This window comes from Ambystoma mexicanum, chromosome 1q, assembly GCF_040938575.1.
Source record: "Ambystoma mexicanum isolate Mex_15411 chromosome 1q, UKY_AmexF1_1, whole genome shotgun sequence".
NCBI classification, from domain to species: Eukaryota; Metazoa; Chordata; class Amphibia; order Caudata; family Ambystomatidae; genus Ambystoma; species Ambystoma mexicanum.
Window position 1 is genome coordinate 86,187,463 of NC_090922.1, and position 17,464 is coordinate 86,204,926.

Below are 17,464 nucleotides of genomic sequence, written 5' to 3' on the forward strand. Positions count from 1 at the left end.
GCGTGCGCTTTTTTGCCCTATTCTATTCCATGAATACGTGTTGTAGGCGAGCGTGTGGGCGTTCCGCGCACTTGTGCCCTGTACTTCCCCCGTGACGCCCACGTTTTGGCAAGTTGTTCCCCATTCCGAGTGTTACGCCCGTGTTCCGCCTACTTTTGTTGCGTGCACCGCGCTATGTGCGAATTTCGCTGTGGCCTGTGCGATTTTCGCTGTGACCTGGCGCACGCTGTTAGATGGCCTGTGCGCCAATGTGCGCCGCGCACTTTTTTATCGCACATCCGCTGGTTTTCTCGCGCACGGCCTTCCATGAATCGACGTGCGCTGCTTTTCGTGCGATTTTCGCAATTGCACTGCGATTTTCGCTATTCCACTGCGATTCACACGTTTTTGCCCACTTGCGCCGCGCTAATTATTCCATGAATCGGCCTGCAAGTCGTTCAAATTGACCACAGACTGCAGAACAGGAAGGCCGATCGTTCCAAGTTTGATGCTCAAGTATTTTCCAAACCACCAACTCCTACCAAAGGAGTAGACTCCGGGGAACCCATGCAAATAGGGGGCCTGAAAGGACCACTAACACAAAAGGAGCGGGAAAGGAGAAAACAGCTGCAATTATGCCTCTATTGCGGAAACTCGGGGCACTTTCTTCGAGACTGTCCGGTGAAACCAGCCAAGAAGGCAGTAGGAGCTGCAGTTACCAGGGTCACAAACTCTGAGCAGGGAAACAACCTCGCCCGACAAGAATAGAGGTCCTCTTGCCGAGCGTTAAAACCAGTTCCGTGACCTCGCATTTCGTGATACCTATGGTCCTCATTAGCCCTGAACATCCGGATCGATTACATGCGATTGAAGCTTACGTCGACAGCGGTGCCATCGGCAATTATGTGGATCATGAAATGGTTTTGAGGATGAATCTGACTCTTTGTCCAAAGGCTGTAAAGGACGTCATTACTACGGTGGATGGTACGGAGATAGCCTCCGGACCAGTAACGCATACCACCCAAGAAGTGACGCTAGTAAGTCAAGATGGACACCATGAGAAGATCGTGTTCGATGTGATCAAGGCCCCTCAGTTCCAGATTATTCTAGGAATTCCTTGGTTAGAGAAGCACAATCCTCAGATCAATTGGCGAGCAAGAACGGTTCAGTTTCCAGAATGTGTCTCTACTTGTCACCCTCGACCTGGTGTTGCACTGGCAGCAATTTCCTCGGAGGCTCCCCAGTTACCTCCTGAATACCTAGAATTCCAAGATGTTTTCCGGAAGGATCAGGCTAACTCTCTACCTCCTCATAGGTCTTATGACTGCCAGATAGACCTGATACCTGGATCTACTCCTCCTTGTAGTAGAATTTATGCCCTCACCGAGCCTGAGAATCTTCACCTCCGACAATACCTGGATCAATACCTAGCGAATGGGTTTATTCGCCCTTCCAAGTCCCCTGCTTCCTCAGCTTTGTTCTTCGTTCCAAAAAAAGAAGGGGACCTTAGAACTTGTATAGATTATCGCGCCCTGAACCAGATCACCGTTAAAAATAGATATCCGTTACCTTTGATCCCTGAACTCCTGGACCAAGTCAGAAAAGCATGCATATATACAAAGCTGGATCTTAGAGGAGCCTACCACTTGGTACGAGTAAAAGAGGGCGATGAATGGAAGACGGCCTTCCGCACCAAGTATGGGCTATTTGAATATCAGGTCATGCCCTTCGGACTTTGCAATGCCCCGGCCGCCTTTCAATATTTTATGAACGATGTCCTCAGAGAGCTCATAGATGTGTGTGTTGTTGTTTACATTGACGACATCCTTGTTTATTCTTCATCGGAAACTGAACATCGGAAACACGTGAAAATGGTCCTCGAGAGATTGCGGCAACACAAACTTTTCGCTAAGTTGGAAAAATGTGTTTTCAACGTGACTGAAGTTGAATTCTTGGGATTCATATTATCACCTAGCGGAGTGCGTATGGATTCAAAGAAGGTCGATGCAATTCTCAAATGGCCATCGCCATCCTCCGTAAAAGGTGTTCAAAGCATGTTAGGCTTCCCTAACTTTTACCGCAGGTTTATCCCCGAATTCTCTCGAATAGTCCAGCCCATCACCGCCTTATTAAAGAAAAACAAACGTTTTGAATGGTCTACCGAGGCGGAACAAGCTTTCCAGGATTTGAAGACTAGATTTATCTCTGCACCGATCTTAAAACATCCTCGCCCAGAACTCCCCTACATCGTTGAAACTGATGCTTCGAGCCTTGCCATGGGGGCAGTTCTATCACAAAAGGGCCCAGTAACCAATCAGTTGCATCCCGTGGCATTTTGGTCCCGCAAATTCTCGCCTCCTGAAATCAATTACACTATTACTGATAAGGAACTTCTAGCTATCAAGTCCGCCTTTAAGGCTTGGCGGCATTATCTTCTGGGGGCCCGACACACCGTTACTGTGATTACAGATCACCGAAACCTGCAATATTTGAAAACCGCAAAAGCTCAATCCTCTAGGCAACTCCGTTGGGCACTATTCTTTGCCGAGTTTGACTTCATAATTACCTATCGACCTGGTACAAAAAACGGTAAAGCTGATGCCCTTTCTCAGATGGGAGTGGAAGAACATTTGATCAATCCTAAACCTGTACCTATCATTCCCGAACAAAGAATTCTAGGTGTAATCGCCACACAATCCATAGAGGAAGTTAAGGATAAAGCCAGGCCACTGGTAACTCCAGCAGACATACAGAATTGGCATCTGCAGGGAAAGGACTTTACGGTGAAGGACAACCTATTATATTTCCAAGAACGGTTATACCTGCCCAGCACAGATTTACAGAAAAAGGTAATCTCTTGTTATCACGATTCTTTAATGGAAGGACATCCCGGTATGACCAAGACCTCGGAAAAGATCAAGCGCTACTTCTGGTGGCCGTCTTGGAAAAAAGATATCAGAGACTTTATAATGTCCTGTGGAGTATGCGCCCAAAACAAGAGTCAAAAGGAAAAACCAGCCGGCCTCTTACGCCCTATTGACATCCCGCCTCACCCTTGGCATACGCTTTCTATGGACTTCATCACCGATCTACCTCCATGCTCCGGATACAATACGATCCTAGTAATCGTGGACCTATTCTCCAAGATGGCGCATTTCATTCCACTCAAAGGCTTACCAACAGCAGCAACTCTGGCCCGAGAATTTCTCGAAAACATCGTTTGACTGCACGGTTTTCCTTCAGTTCTAATTTCGGATCGAGGTAGTCAATTTATTTCTAATTTTTGGCGAAGTTGCTGTCGGTCGGCTCAAATTGATGTGAGACTTTCGACCAGCCACCACCCTCAAACCGACGGACAAACCGAGAGGACCAATCAAACTCTGGAACAGTATTTGCGCTGCATGCTACAACAAACTGAAAAAACTTGGAAAGATATCCTTTGGATAGCCGAATATGCCTACAATAACTCTGTCCACTCGGGAACAGGGAAGACCCCGTTTTTTCTGTTATACGGTAGTCACCCTCGAACCTCGGAGTTGGATCCACTCCAAGATCTTGGAACACCAGCAGTAGACCACCTGCATTCTACAATCACCCAAGCCTTTAAGGAAGCCGTTTCTCACCTTCAAAGGGCTAAAGAACAATACAAGAAAGGAGCAGACCAACATCGGAAGGAAGCCCCCCAATATCAAGTAGGAGATGAAGTCTGGTTATCCACCAAATATCTACCTCTAAAAGGACCACGCACATTCAACCCAAGATACCTTGGTCCCTATTCCATCACTACCATAGTAAATCCAGTAGCGGTCAAGTTGGACTTGCCCCCTCACATGAAGATACATCCGGTCTTCCACGTCTCTCTATTAAAACCCGTGCAACCTCAAACCCGACTAACTACATCTCCAAAACCTATTCTAGTTGATGGAGAACTCGAGTTTGAAGTCAAAAGCATCCTGGATTCCAAGATCTCCAAATCTAAACTATTTTACCTGATTGACTGGAAAGGCTACGGTCCCCAAGAAAGATCCTGGGAACCTGCAGAATATGTCCACGCGCCTCGTCTAATCAAAAGATTTCATCGAACATTTCCTAACAAGCCCAAACCCCCGGAGAAGGCCGGTTTGGGAGGGGCCTTGAGGGGGGGTGCTGTCATGATCTCTGCTTCCAAAAGATCAGGACTTGCCCGACTCCCTTGAAAGCAGACCCATAACCCCGGTTCCGAGTGCCAGCCAGTCCCAATTGGGACCTTTTGGACCCTGTCCTGGCGCCAGTGGCACCAGGCTCATAAAGATGCCCAGTCCCAGCACTGGAAGCGCCGGGCTCATAATGCTTGGGTGGACTTACCTGCAGCAGACCATGCTGCTTACTTACCTGCCAGTTGAACCCCTGATCCTCTTCTGTTTGGGACTACTTTTCCTGTTGGGTGGGGCAGGAGCCACTCCCTAGGTTCAGAACACTGGAACTCTTCTGGAAAGCAGGAACTCTTTTCTTACCTAGGCGTGGCTGTGGAAGGAGACACCTAAGCACTACAGGAGGCTATTTAAACCACACCCGATGGATGAATCTTGCTTTGCGTTATTCTGCATTCTCTGCAGCAGAACGCTCATCGTGTCTTCTGCTTCTGATCCTGGGCCTAAGGGAACAAAGGCTTACCATCCTGGAATCCAGTCTTCAGCAGCACCTGTAAAGACAAAGAAAGAACAGGTTAGCACTACGGTCTTCAGTGGCAGCGCATCTCTTACCTAGTCCATCGGCTGTCACCAACGCCTCGCACTGCATTCCGGCATCTGAAAGACATAAGCTTACCAGCTCTTCGCACGCTCCGGAGGCCTTCGGCGCTGCATCCCGCATCTGAAAGACAAAAGAAGGTGCGTTTAAAGACATTGGGCAACTTTATTACTCACGTGCCATTACTCCTTCCCACGCCGAATCCAGTGGGTATTCCAGCACCCTTCAGCTTCTCTAAAGCTCCGAACTTGTACCTGCAAGATAAAAGGGACAGTTAGTGCGCATCGTGAAGCAGGCTACAAGCGCTTACTTACGTGCTTCCAGGTGCTTCTATTCCTCACGCGGGTTCGATCCTCAACTCTCATCAGCCCGCCATCTGCCATCGCCGGAACCCTGCAAAACAAGGGATATCATTACAAAAGACTTTTAAGACATTTGAAGTGCCCAGAACTTACCGTTCGTGCAGTTAACGACGGACAGCAGTCCTCTGAGGTCAAGAGGCCTGCACCCTTATCCAGTGAAGAAACTGGTTACGGCACCCTGCCCCGAGGCAGATGGAGAGCTCGGCGTTCACTTACCTAAGGTGAGGGCGTTAACCTTTGGGGTTCTACAGGAGAAGAGAAAGGGAAGAGGAGAGAGGCACCCAATAACCCCAGTTCATTAATCCCCTATTTTCTATCTGCAGACATCTTACTCTTCGAATCAGACATACAGTGCACAGAGGTCCAGCCCAAAGAGCCAACCGTGTGTTACACATCACCTTTGAAGATACGGCATTCACCCAGTCAAGACCGGTGCCTCTGCGGGAATCAGGTGAGCGTTACAGCAGCAGTGCAGAGTACTGCCCTTCCAAAAATGCAGAAGTTTACTTTCCTCTACAGAATTCTCTGCATCTGCTCTTGCCAACACCAGGGACATTCCTGTAGAGCAGCGTATCCCTAAAGCATCCTTGCAGACCATATGCTGCACAGCAGACCCTTACCTGTCAAAGGTAATTGGATTGTTCATGGACTGCGACGCGGTACTCTGCAGTGGGGAGCAACTTTGAAGTGATTAGGAAGGTTGGGCCCGGGAGCATGACAATGACTGCCACCTACGGAAGTGAGGGTCACCCGACATCTTCCTCTCTCTGCACTTGCCCTATTTTATCCCTGTGGGTGGTGCCCCTTCTGTACCCTCCCTTCCCTTCCTTTCTTTCTGTGTCATGTGTTAAAAGACCAAGAAAGATATAATACAAAACAACGGAAAAAGGAAACAAGTAAAACAAATGCTCCTTTCAGAGGTCAAAAATGGAATAGACAGTGAAAGGATGCAGGCAGCCACGCAGCTTATACGCTCCACAGATTGCGTGGCAAATAATGGGAGGCATGGCGATGTGTGAAACATTGCAGTTGTTTCGGTTAGAAAGGGCTGGCTGTGAAAAGAGGCTTTTGTTTGTGTGGGTTTGCGTTTGGAAGGGTTGAAGTGCGCAACACCTACTAGGAAAATGCTTGCTGTTCTTCCAAAGAGGGCAACTATACATTTTGGATTGGTCGCAGAAAAACCTGATTGCTAGGATCAGTAAGATGAATACCATTTGTGGGGAAAATCTTCATGTTATGAAACGTAATATTTCCATTGTGGAAGTAGGACATGGCCACATGTCGGAAAAAGGACCAAATAGCCTTCTTGACAATGTGCCTTGATTTCTCCATTTGTGGAACAAATCAAGAAGAACGCAGCCACATCTGTATCTGCGTAATGCGACAAAAATTATGCAGGAGTGCGGAAACATACGCATGATCTGGTGTTATGCTTAAACTAAAATGGCGCTGGTGCGCAGTACATTCTGGAAGCGCTCGGAGCCATGATGAATATTTACTTCATGCCGCAGTGAAAAGCTGCACACATTTTGCTGAGTGTTAGATTAACGGTGCTGAGGAAAACATGCTTTCCAAACCTGGTATGCGGTCAAGGACATTTCTGCTGGGAAAGCTAACTTTGTTATGGTTTGTTACTGTTCTCCGTGGAGCGTGTTTTTAGAGGAGGGAGGCACTCTGCTCCTTGAGGGTGGCTGTTGATTGACCCAGCTGGCAACCAACGGCTGCTCATCAATGCACAAGTGCCATTTCCAGAAGGTTCGAGAACTGCCACCCCTTTTCGGAGTGTGTATATATGCGGAAACCCAGAGGTGGTCAGGTGAGACTTCAGCCGGAGGAGGACGCTTACATCCGGCATTCCTGTGAGCTGCAGTGCTCTCGGCCTGGCTGTTCCCGGGGTCTTCCAGCTGCTTCTGGGCGAGATGAGGAATCCAGTTACACTCACGGTGATGTATTTTCTTTTGAATTCTTTGCTTTTTCTGTGATTTATGTCTATATTATTTCTGTGAGTTATTTCTATGTTATAACTGGTTGCTTCTAAACTTTGAATAAATAGCTGTGTAAGTGCTGGTTATCTTCTAAGAGTGTGTGGTTGCGAGTTATTGCGTCTTTCTGCGTTCAAAGTATTGGCTCTACAATTGCATTGGTGATTTATGTTTTTCTGTGCACTCTGGGGAGAGCAATACATTTTTGGCGTCACAAACAGGATACTTGTGATGAGTTGTTCCGAGTATTCAAGAATCTGTTTGAACGTAGATAGGATTCGGTTATCTTGCAAGTGAAAGTAAGTGGGTAGTGAAGTTTTTGAGTCATAAAGTTTTTTCCTTTGTTGGTGTGTTCATGCCTGTGGAAGTGATTGCAGTGTGGAGAGAAAAAATATATAGATATAAAGAGGTTTTGTTTTGTTTGCGATAATGAGTAGTTTATTCAGGAAGAAGAGCGTTACCGCTGGCGGTGACTGTTCTGATGTTGTTATTCCAGGCTGGACTAAGAGTCTATATGATAAGTTGGCCCAGGCGTGGGCATGTGGTGCAGGTCTAAGTGAAACATGGGATCAAGGATTGGGAGTTGCCGATCCATCTGATGTAATGGCATGCTTGCAACAAGTTCCAGTAGAACGTGGCAGAGAATGTGCGGCATTAGGTAGGTGTCATGACCGCAGCCTCCAAGGAGTCAGGTTTAGCCCAACTGCCTCGGAAGCTGGGTCACAACTTCATTTCCAGGCAACCATCGGCTCCCATAGGGGCCTTATGGACCTTGTCCTGGCGCCAGTGGCGCCAGGCTCATAAGGGGACCCAGTCCTGGCACAGGACGTGCCGGGCTCATGATGTAAGGAATGGTGCTTGGGTGGACCTACCTGCTGCAGACCATGCTGCTCACTCACCTGCAGGATGAAATCCTCATCCATCCATGGCTGGAACTACTTTACCTTCTGGGTGTGGCCAGCACCACTCCGTGGGACTGGATACTGGAACTATTCTGGAAGCCGGGACTTCTTACCTGGGCGAGGCTGCTGTGGAAGGAGACGCCTAAGCACTCCAGTAGGCTATTTAAACCACGCCCGATCAGAGCAACGTGCTTCGCGTTATTCTGCAATAGCAGCAGGACGCTCACCGTGTCAGCTCCAGAGAATCTTCAACTTCTGCATCTAGGGAAGAGAAATCCGTAATCTTACCTTCTGAAATACCATCTTCGTCTTCTGCAGCATCTGAGAAGGGAAAAGAATACCAGGTTAGCACGAGATAAAAACCAGCGCAGCACTTACCCAGTCCATCGCTGCATCTCAAGCCATGGGCTGCAGCTTTCCATTTTTCGGCACCCTGTGGAAGCAAGGACATTGGTTAGTAAACCTCCGTGAAACTTTCCTTACCTGCGCTGCATTCTTCTCGCCTCCGCCGACGCTGCTACTCGCATCTGCAAAACAAAAGGACATCATTAAGAAATACAAAACTCCATCTATACGCACGTGTTTTGGGCAGCTCTCATCTTTCTCACTCCTCGGCGCATTCCTCGACATCTATTTTTCTACCCAGCTGCTTCTGCAACCTGAAAAAGGAAAAGAGACATTAAGAAGTGCTTTTAACTTCGAATTGACATTTTCTACTTACTTGCCTGCAATACCTTCGCCATTCCATCGCTCTCCGGACCTCCATATTCAAGCAACCGCCGTTCGTGCTGCTAACGACGGCCTAGCTCAAAATCTTCATCCTCTGCAACCAAGAGGCTGGACAATTAACCAGTGAAGTAACTGGCTTCGGCGCCCCTGCACAGACGCAGGATGGAGAGCTCCGCTTTCACCTACATAAGGTGAGCACATTTAGCCTACGAACTACTTGGGGAGTACCAGGAAGGGGAGTCAGCTTGCCCAGTCAGGCTTATATATCCTTATTAACCCCTTGCTCTCATAATTGCAGACACCTCACCCTTCAGAGCAAGATCTCAGTGAGGAAAGGGCCTTTCCAGGGTGGCATTCGAGGCCTGCGCGTGACCCTAGAAGACTCCGAGAACCCTCAGCCCAGACCTGCGCCTCCGAGGGATTCAGGTGAGCGTTACAGAACGCGAAGCCTACCGCAATATTCCCACCCAGGCGCAATGGAAACCTCGGACACATATCAACTGGCTCAATTGCTTGGGGAACTAAGGGCAGAAGTACACGCATCTCGCCAAGAAACAAACGCTTTACGAAGGGAGTTGATCATTGCCAAGGAACGGACGGATGATCTGGCCAGACAGTTGCTACAGGCTCAAGCGGGACAGACGCAACTGCCTCCCTATGGAGGGGGCGGCACTCCTACAACCTCAAGTAATCCGGTGCAAATTAATCTGCCAGGGAATGTGCCTTTGGCCCCGCCCGAACGTTTTTCCGGTGATCCAAAGCGATATGCAGTATTCATCAATCAATGCCGCTTGCACTTTCTGTGTAGACCCGCCGCATTCCCAACGGACCAAGCCAAGGTAGCGTTTGTACTTTCCTATCTTAGCGGTAGTGCTGCAGATTGGTCCATTCCTCTTGTGACACAGGATGACCCGCTCCTCTATAACTTTCAAGACTTTCAGACCAGTATGGAAAAGTTGTTCGCAAGGCATTCACAGGGGCAGGCCTTGGACAATGAACTCCTGTCACTCAGACAAGGTAATCAGGATCTCCTGGCTTACATAGCGTCCTTTAATAGACTGGTGGTTGAGACCAGGTGGCCTGAAGATAAGAGAATCACGCTCTTCTACAGAGGTCTACGTGGGGAACTTAAAGACGTTTTAGCACAGGTGGTTAATCCGCCGCATGACTGTTCAGATTATATCGACCTAGTGGTCCAATTAGATCATCAGCTACAAAACAGGAAGACCGATCGATCCAGATTTGAAACCCGGGTACTTTCAAGACCTCAGAGCTCCGCTAAAGGGAATGACTCCGTGGAACCAATGCAAATAGGAGTAGTAAAAGGACCATTAACTCAGAAAGAACGGGAAAGAAGAAGGCAATTACAGCTGTGCCTATACTGTGGGAATTCTGGACATTTCCTTCGTGATTGCTCAGTGAAACCGGTCAAGAAGACCGTAGGAGCTTCTGATAAAAATGCTGAGAAACTGGAATCGGGAAACGACCTCGCCCGACAAGCGTAGAGGTCCGCTTGCCGAGCGTTAAAACCAGTTCCTTGACCTCGCATTTGGTAATGCCTATGGTCCTCATAAGTCCCAATAGACCAGATCGCATGCATGCTCTCAAAGTATACATTGATAGCGGAACAATCGGTAATTATGTGGACCACGACTTGGCTACCAGGATGGATCTTCCCCTACGTCCCAAGATGGTAAAGGACGTAATCACTACAGTGGATGGTACTGAAATAGCTTCCGGACCAGTTTCTCATACCACCATGGAGGTAACGTTGTTATGTCAAGGCGGACATCGGGAGAAGATCATGTTTGATGTAATCAAGGTCCCGCAGTTTCAGGTGATTCTGGGAATGCCTTGGTTGGAAAAGCACAATCCTCAGATAAACTGGCGAGCCAAGGTAATTCGGTTTCCAGAATACGCTTCAACCTGTTATCCTCAGCCCGAAATCAAGCTAGCAGCCATCACTTCCGAGGACCCCCGATTACCTCTGGAATACCAAGAGTTCAGCGACGTCTTTCAGAAAGATCAAGCCAACACCCTGCCTCTGCATCGGTCATACGACTGCCAGATAGACCTGATACCTGGGTCCACCCCTCCGTGCAGTATAATATATGCCCTCACTGAACCAGAAAACCTCCATCTCAGGCAATACTTGGACCAGTACTTGGCTAACGGATTCATCCGCCCCTCGAAATCCCCGGCTTCCTCAGCTTTGTTCTTTGTCCCGAAAAAGGAAGGTGACCTAAGAACGTGTATCGATTATCGCGCCCTGAACCAGATTACAGTAAAAAACCGATACCCGTTGCCCTTGATTCCTGAATTATTGGACCAGGTAAAAGGCGCCTGCATATACACAAAGTTAGACCTCAGAGGAGCTTACCATTTGGTACGCCTTAAGGAGGGCGACGAATGGAAGACGGCCTTTCGCACTAAATATGGATTATTTGAGTATCAAGTAATGCCCTTTGGACTATGTAACGCACCGGCCGCTTTCCAGTTTTTCATGAATGATGTCCTCAGAGAACTTATTGATGTGTGCGTAGTCGTTTATATTGACGACATCCTGGTATACTCAGCCTCAGAAACTGATCATCGTAGACACGTCACAGCGGTTTTACAGAGACTTCGCCAACACCGCTTGTTTGCTAAACTGGAGAAGTGCACCTTTCACGCAAAGGAAGTGGAATTTTTAGGGTTCATCTTATCACCCAACGGAGTTCACATGGACTCAAGAAAAGTGGATGCTATCACCAAATGGCCTTCCCCAACTTCCGTGAAAGGTGTGCAGAGCATGCTGGGCTTCGCTAATTTTTACCGAAGGTTCATTCCTGAATTCTCTCGGGTAGTCCAACCTATCACGGCTCTTCTGAAAAAGAATAAAAAATTTGAGTGGACTCCAGAAGCCGAACAAGCCTTCCAAGAATTAAAAGCCAAATTTATTTCTGCTCCAGTCTTAAGGCATCCCCGTCCAGAACTTCCCTACATCGTCGAGACAGACGCTTCCAGTCTTGCAATGGGGGCGGTGCTGTCACAAAGAGACCCCGAAACGCACCAGTTACACCCTGTAGCCTTTTGGTCTCGCAAATTTTCGGCTCCTGAGATCAACTACACAATTACGGACAAAGAACTCTTGGCAATTAAGTCCGCCTTTAAGGCCTGGCAGCATTATCTTTTGGGAGCCCGGCACACAGTAACTGTAATCACGGATCACCGTAACCTCCAGTACCTGAAGTCAGCTAAAGCTCAATCTTCGAGGCAACTACGCTGTGCTTTATTCTTCACAGAATTCGATTTTGTAATCACATTTCGACCAGGCGTTAGGAACGGAAAAGCAGACGCCCTTTCCCGGATAGGGGTAGACGAACTTACAGCTAATCCGGAGCCGGTGCCAATAATTCCTGAACAAAATATACTAGGAGTAATCAACACATTATCCCTCGAAGAGATTAAAGCAAGGGTCAATCAACTCATAACTCCCGAAGATTCATCGAATTGGCAATTGAAAGGAAAGGATTTTACAATAGATCAGAACCTATTGTATTTCCAAGGAAGACTATTCTTACCCTGCGCTGACTTACAAAAACAGGTCATCACCTGCTACCATGATTCTCTAATGGAAGGACATCCTGGAGTTGCCAAAACCTCAGAGAAAATTAAAAGGCATTTTTGGTGGCCATCTTGGAGGAAAGATGTTAAGGAGTTTGTGGCTTCTTGTGGTATCTGCGCACAAAACAAGAGTCAGAAGGAAAAACCAGCAGGATTATTACGTCCAATAGACATTCCACCAGGCCCTTGGCACACGCTCTCGATGGATTTTATCACGGATTTACCCCCTTGCTCCGGATACAACACAATTCTAGTGATCGTGGACCTTTTTTCAAAAATGGCTCATTTTATCCCACTGAAGGGTTTACCTACAGCTTCCATTCTAGCCCGAGAATTTCTTGAAAACATTGTCCGGTTGCACGGTTTCCCTTCAGTACTAATCTCTGACCGAGGGAGCCAATTTATTTCCCATTTTTGGCGGAGTTGTTGTCGTTTAGCACAAATTGATGTACGACTTTCCACCAGCCATCATCCTCAAACCGATGGGCAGACTGAGAGAACTAACCAAACTCTAGAACAATATCTGCGCTGCATGTTGCATCAATCCGAGGGTACTTGGAAGGATGTCCTTTGGATTGCTGAATACGCTTACAATAATTCAATCCATTCTGGGACGGGAAAAACCCCTTTTTTCCTGCTGTATGGAAGTCATCCTCGAACCTCAAATCTGGACCCACCTCAAGCTCTCGGAACACCTGCTGTTGACCATCTGCATTCAACGATAACTCAAGCATTTAAAGAAGCCACAGCTCATCTTCAACGAGCTAAAGAATCATACAAAAAAGGAGCAGACCAACATCGAAAAGAGGCTCCTCAATATCAAAAAGGAGATCAAGTCTGGCTGTCCACTAAACATTTATCTTTAAAAGGGCCACGCACCTTCAACCCAAGATATTTAGGACCCTACTCGATCACGGCCGTGATTAACCCAGTGGCTGTCAAACTAGAATTACCTACTCGAATGAAGATACATCCTGTCTTCCACGTTTCTCTCCTGAAACCTGTGCAACCCGGAACCCGTTTGACTAAACCTCCTGAGCCAATCCAAGTTGACGGAGAATCCGAATTTGAAATTCAAGACATCTTGGACTCCAAAATTTCCAAATCAAAACTATACTACCTGATTGATTGGAAGGGATATGGACCCCAGGAGAGATCTTGGGAACCCTCAGAATATGTACATGCACCTCGTCTAGTCCAAAAATTTCATCGGGCTTTTCCCAACAAGCCAAAACCTCCGGAAAAGACAAGCTTGGGAGGGGCCTTGAGGGGGGGTGCTGTCATGACCGCAGCCTCCAAGGAGTCAGGTTTAGCCCAACTGCCTCGGAAGCTGGGTCACAACTTCATTTCCAGGCAACCATCGGCTCCCATAGGGGCCTTATTGACCTTGTCCTGGCGCCAGTGGCGCCAGGCTCATAAGGGGACCCAGTCCCGGCACAGGACGTGCCGGGCTCATGATGTAAGGAATGGTGCTTGGGTGGACCTACCTGCTGCAGACCATGCTGCTCACTCACCTGCAGGATGAAATCCTCATCCATCCATGGCTGGAACTACTTTACCTTCTGGGTGTGGCCAGCACCACTCCCTGGGACTGGATACTCGAACTATTCTGGAAGCCGGGACTTCTTACCTGGGCGAGGCTGCTGTGGAAGGAGACGCCTAAGCACTCCAGTAGGCTATTTAAACCACGCCCGATCAGAGCAACGTGCTTCGCGTTATTCTGCAATAGCAGCAGGACGCTCACCGTGTCAGCTCCAGAGAATCTTCAACTTCTGCATCTAGGGAAGAGAAATCTGTAATCTTACCTTCTGAAATACCATCTTCGTCTTCTGCAGCATCTGAGAAGGGAAAAGAACACCAGGTTAGCACGAGATAAAAACCAGCGCAGCACTTACCCAGTCCATCGGTGCATCTCAAGCCACGGGCTGCAGCTTTCCATTTTTCGGCACCCTGTGGAAGCAAGGACATTGGTTAGTAAACCTCCGTGAAACTTTCCTTACCTGCGCTGCATTCTTCTTGCCTCCGCCGACGCTGCTACTCGCATCTGCAAAACAAAAGGACATCATTAAGAAATACAAAACTCCATCTATACGCACGTGTTTTGGGCAGCTCTCATCTTTCTCACTCCTCGGCGCATTCCTCGACATCTATTTTTCTACCCAGCTGCTTCTGCAACCTGAAAAAGGAAAAGAGACATTAAGAAGTGCTTTTAACTTCGAATTGACATTTTCTACTTACTTGCCTGCAATACCTTCGCCATTCCATCGCTCTCCGGACCTCCATATTCAAGCAACCGCCGTTCGTGCTGCTAACGACGGCCTAGCTCAAAATCTTCATCCTCTGCAACCAAGAGGCTGGACAATTAACCAGTGAAGTAACTGGCTTCGGCGCCCCTGCACAGACGCAGGATGGAGAGCTCCGCTTTCACCTACATAAGGTGAGCACATTTAGCCTACGAACTACTTGGGGAGTACCAGGAAGGGGAGTCAGCTTGCCCAGTCAGGCTTATATATCCTTATTAACCCCTTGCTCTCATAATTGCAGACACCTCACCCTTCAGATCAAGATCTCAGTGAGGAAAGGGCCTTTCCAGGGTGGCATTCGAGGCCTGCGCGTGACCCTAGAAGACTCCGAGAACCCTCAGCCCAGACCTGCGCCTCCGAGGGATTCAGGTGAGCGTTACAGTAGGCGAGGTTGGGTTCTGTTGCATGCTTATAGGAAAATACATCAAATGAAGGTGGAAATGAAAAATTAGGTTTTGCGATTAGAGAGAGAGCTGGCTGCAGAAAGGCAGACTTCGTTAATGCAGCAGATTCAAATGAAACTGTTTAAAGATAAGGCTGACACATATCAGGCGGTGGCTGAGAGGGCAGCAGTCAGAGTAGCCTGGTATAAGTATAGGAAAAGACGGGTAGGGGTCAACAAAAGAAAGGTGGCAGCTGTAATCGCTACCGCTGGTGTGGACTGGGATCCGGATAAGTGGGATGGTGATATTTTTGACTCAACCAGTCTAGAAAGTAGTTCCGCAAATGAGTCTGACCCCAAAATGGAAGTGAAACAGAAAACAGTGGCGGCTAAACCCGTTAGAAGACGGCGAGCCGGACCCCACCTGCAGAATCCTGCTGGCGGAATGGTGGATTTAACCACGCTGGAGGATTACACACAGCAGGAGGTTGAGGAAATTATTACCTGTTTTAGGCAAAAATCAGGGGAAGCTTTATTGGCATGGATGGTGAGATTGCTAGATGGGGGTGCTGCAGGGTTGTTGGTAGATTCTACGGAATCACTGCGTTATTTACCCCTGTCAATTGACTCCAATGTACAGGAGGTCTTAAGGGCAGGACCGCCCTATGACGCAAATGGTCAAGATACACAGGTGTCTTTGTTGCACCTGGTAGCCCAAGCATGTAACCGTAAATACCCCATTACCACAGATTGGCCTAGCGAAGAAACGAAGTGGTATACGTTGAGAGAGGCAATTCAAAAAGTCAGAGAGCATACTATGAAAGAGGCTATTCACATAGATGCTCCTGATCACATGGGAGCCGTGTCGCTCTCAGTTTCAACTCGAAACATGGTTATTAGAACCGTGCCACCCGCATACAAAAGTGTCATCATGACTTTGCTGAAAGGTATGACGGGCAAAGCTACTGATGAAGTAGCGGATGCCATTCGGCAACTTGCAGATTTAGGGGAGTGGGATAAGAGCGATAACAAGCCACGGGAGAGAGAGGGGCGTAGTGAGAGAAGAACCGAAGGCAGGTGCCAAGATAGCAGAGACTCCCGAGTGTCCCGAAAAGACATGTTGTTGGCTTTGTTAAAAGATGGTGTGCCACACGAAGAAATTGATGGCATTGAAACCAGAGTAATGTATGAATTATACAAAAAACAAGGACTTGCAGCCAAAGAGCGCTATAAACAGGTTAAGAAACAGGTAGTCACCACACCACAGGGGGACACCTCACCGTCTGCTCCCCCTGCGGAAGAACAATACGAAGGGTCTATGTGGACACCTTCCCTGTACCAGCCAACATATGCTGATTTGAAAAAGGTGGTGAGTGTGATGTTAGAGGCGGAGTCGAGTCACACTCATTCAAAGTTTGACTAGGGCTTCGGCCAAGCTCCGGCAGCGTCTGCCGGCATAAAAGTTGATAGGCGGCCTCATGTTGATGTTAAGATTTTTTGGGGGCCAGGAAATACACAAGGGGTGCGAGCATTGATAGACACCGGGGCGGAGGCCTCTTTGATTCATGGCAATCCAACACGATTTAAAGGCAAACAGTTTACTATTACAGGTTTAGGGGGAAAGGAGACCCCCGCCGTACAAATGAAAGTGGAGATGAAAATAGGCAATTTGAATAGGCAGAAATACCAAGTGTTGATTGTCCCCATACCTGAATATATAATTGGCTTTGACATTTTGGAAGGGTTAACCTCGGGACTTGGTGGTAAAACGTACCAGTTTGGGGTGAGTGCATTGATCTGTATACCCATTACCGTAGGCAAATTGAAGATGCCCCCAGTGCAAGTGCTGGTGGCAACCAAGCGGGTAGCAATGAAACAATACCGCATTCCTGGGGGGCACAAGGAAATTTCAGACACCATCAAAGAGTACGTGGAGGCGGGTGTATTACGTCCCATTACCACCGCATGGAACAATCCTCTGTGGCCTATTAAAAAGGGAGATGGGTCATGGAGGATGACGGTGGATTACCGGGAATTGAATAAACACACTCCTCCCTTAGTGCCCGCAGTCCCAGATGCCATTACCTTGATTCAGAATGTCCAAAAGTTTGAGGGGACTTGGTATGCAGTGATCGATTTAGCCAATGCATTTTTCTATGTGCCAATTGCTGAAGAGTGTCAAGAGCAGTTTTATTTTCGTGGAGTGGACGTCAGTACACTTTCACGAGGCTACCTATGGGGTACATACATAGCTCGACTATCTGTCACCGGCTGGTGGCAGAGCACTTAACAAGATATCGTGTAAACCTGACATACAAATTTCTCATTACATTGATGATATTTTGATTCAGGGGAAGGATGAGCACAGTGTGCAAAGTCAGTTAGATGTCATTATGGAAGGATTGAAGAAGGAAGGGTGGCAAATTAACCCGAGTAAAATTCAAGGTCCAGCTGAAACAGTGATATTCATAGGGATTCAGTGGCATCATGG